The sequence below is a fragment of the Chlorocebus sabaeus genome, chromosome 21 (genome assembly GCF_047675955.1).
Source record: "Chlorocebus sabaeus isolate Y175 chromosome 21, mChlSab1.0.hap1, whole genome shotgun sequence".
NCBI classification, from domain to species: Eukaryota; Metazoa; Chordata; class Mammalia; order Primates; family Cercopithecidae; genus Chlorocebus; species Chlorocebus sabaeus.
The window spans coordinates 6,088,290-6,091,425 of record NC_132924.1 but is presented as its reverse complement, the minus strand read 5'-3'; positions in this window follow the sequence as shown (position 1 = coordinate 6,091,425).

The window sequence follows — 3,136 nt, the reverse complement described above, 5'->3', positions numbered from 1 at the left end:
ACGTGCCAGGGGGCAGTGACTGTGCCCAAATGGTGGTGTGGCCATCTACCACTGCCGCTCCCGCCCTCCGGGTACCTGAGTCAAGATAGCTGCTGCCGTCTGTATACCATGTGTGGTCCGCGTCTGGGAGTTCTGTGTCCTTGAGGTCCTCCCGCGTTCCGTGGGTTTCTGCCAACACCTGCCGACAGTCGTGAGGGCTCAATTGGTCTCCTGGTAGCGGCAGCAGCGTTGCAGGGTTCAGGGTGACCGGAGGGCCAAACCGGACGCGGTCTGTGTCCAATAGGAGGGCCTGGTAGTGGGTCAAGCGTGCATTGGTAATCCACCGGTCCGGGGGCTGTCGCACTATGGCCTCTAGAGCGTGTGGAGTAATAACAGTCAATGGCTGCCCAAGGGTTAACTTAGCAGAGTCTTTGACTAACATGGCAGTGGCTGCCATGATGCGGAGACACGGGGGCCAACCGGCTGCTACAGGATCTAGCTTTTTAGACAGATACGCTACCGGTCTCTTCCAGGGCCCTAATTTCTGGGTTAAGACTCCTTTTGCAATTCCTTGCTTCTCATCTAGGAAGAGGGTGAAAGGTTTTGAGGTATCCGGTAACCCAAGGGCTGGGGCAGAGAGGAGTGCTTTCTTTTTTTTTTTTTTTTTTTTTTTTTTTGAGATGGAGTCTCGCTCTGTTGCCCGGGCTGGAGTGCAGTGGCCAGATCTCGGCTCACTGCAAGCTCCGCCTCCCGGATTCACGCCATTCTCCTGCCTCAGCCTCCCGTGTAGCTGGGACTACAGGCGCCCGCCACTTCGCCCGGCTATTTTTTTGTATTTTTTAGTAGAGACGGGGTTTCACCGTGTTAGCCCGGATGGTCTTGATCTCCTGACCTCGTGATCCGCCCGTCTCGGCCTCCCAAAGTGCTGGGATTACAGGCTTGAGCCACCGCGCCCGGCCTAGGAGTGCTTTCTTTAGAGTCTCAAAAGCCAATTGATGTTCCTCCTGCCAGGTAAAAGGGGTGCTTCCCTTGGTGAGGGTATAAAGGGGGGCGGCCAGTTCAGCGAAACCGGGTATCCATAAGCGACAGAACCCAGCAGTTCCCAGGAATTCACGCACCTCTCTGGGATGCCGGGGCGGTGGAATGCGAGCCACAGTCTCTATGCGCCCAGGGGTGAGCCACCTTTTCCCCTCACTTAGTATGTACCCCAGGTAGGTTACCTTAGTCTGACAAATTTGTGCCTTCTTGGCGGATGCCCGGTATCCTTTTTCACCCAGTTCCTGGAGTAGATGCCTAGTACCTTGCATGCAGGCTTCCTTTGTGGGGGCCGCCAAGAGGAGGTCATCTACATACTGGAGCAAATTCACTTCTGGATGCTGGGTCTGGAAGTCGGTTAGGTCCCTGTGGAGAGCCTCATCGAAGAGAGTGGGAGAGTTCTTGAACCCTTGGGGAAGTCGGGTCCAGGTCAATTGGCCTGAGATTCCTCTCTCAGGGTCTTTCCACTCAAAGGCAAATAGTTCCTGGCTTTGGGGGGCCAGGGATAAACAAAAGAAGGCATCTTTTAAGTCCAGTACTGTATACCAGCTGTAGTCTGGTTTTAAGGTACTGAGCAAGTTGTAAGGATTGGGGACCATGGGATGGATATCCACAGTTCTTTTGTTAATTTCTCTCAAATCTTGGACGGGCCTGTAATCCTGGGTACCAGGCTTTTTTACTGGCAGAAGAGGAGTATTCCAGGGTGAGCGACAAGGTCGCAAAACTCCAAGTTCTAGAAATTTGATAATGTGTTGCCGAATGCCCATATGAGCCTCTAGGCTCATGGGATATTGTTTGATAGATACAGGCACCGCCGTGGGCTTTAGATCAATTATGATTGGGGCTTGACACTTGGCCCGCCCAAGTCCTCCCGTTTCCGCCCAAGCTTGGGGAAAATCTTGTAACCAAACATCAGGGAGGCTAGTGGTGACCGGGGTGTCAAAAAGCCGGTGTTCATCTTGCAGAGACACAGTCAAAATTTGGATGGGCTGGCCGTCTCGGTCTAACACTTGGGCCCCTGCCTCGGAGAAGTGGATCTGAGCTCCGAGTTTGGTTAGGAGATCTCGTCCCAGAAGGGGGTATGGACATTCGGGTACCACCAAGAAGGAATGTGTCACCATTCCTTGCCCAAGGTTAACTGTCCGGTGGTTAGTCCATTTGTGCATTTTTCCCCCTGTTGCCCCCTGGACCCAAGATGTACGAGAGGACAGGGGCCCGTTTGCCTTGGTCAAAACCGAGTGTTGGGCGCCTGTGTCCACCAAGAAGGTGGTGGGATGCCCCCCTACAGATAGAGTTAGCCGGGGCTCGGGGGGGGCTCCAGAGCCTTGACACCCCTATTCGCTGTCCTCACCTAAAGTGAGGACAGGGGCAGGTTTCTTCTGGTCTCTAGGACGCTTGGGGCAGTCCTTGATCCAATGCCCTCGCTCTTTGCAGTAGGCGCACTGGTCCTTATCTACTTTAGGCCGCCTCCGCTTTTCCCCCTGTCTCCCTGGCCTTTTCTCCGTTACTACTGCTGCCAGGATTTTTGTCAAGTGCTTATCTCTTTTTCGGTCTCTTCGATCCTCCCGTTCCTCTTGTTCCTTCGCTAGCCTGGCCTCCCTTTCCTCGGGGGTTTCTCTCTTATTATACACTTTTTCTGCCTCTCTGACTAATTCCTGTAATTCATAGGTCTGGATCCCATCTAATCTTTGGAGTTTCCCTTTAATATCTGATGCTGCTTGGTCTATGAACGACATGGCCACGGTAGCCTTATGTTCCAGAGCCTCTGGATCAAATGGGGTATACATTCGAAACCCTTCCAGAAGTCTTTCCATAAAGGCTGCCGGGTTTTCGTCCTTTCCCTGAATTATGGTCCTTACTTTGGCCAAATTGGTGGGGCGTTTCCCTGCCCCCTTGAGACCCGCCAACAGAGCCTGGCGATAGATTCGGAAACTCTCCCTACCTGGTGCTGTCTCATAATCCCAGTCCGGGCGGGTGAGGGGAAATCCCTCGTCTATTTCATTGGGGAGCTGGGTTGGAAGGCCTCCTGGCCCCGGCACATTTTTCTGGGCTTCCAGGAGGACTTGCTGCCTTTCTTCGGTGGTCAGAAGGACCTGCAAAAGCTGTTGACAATCATCCCAGG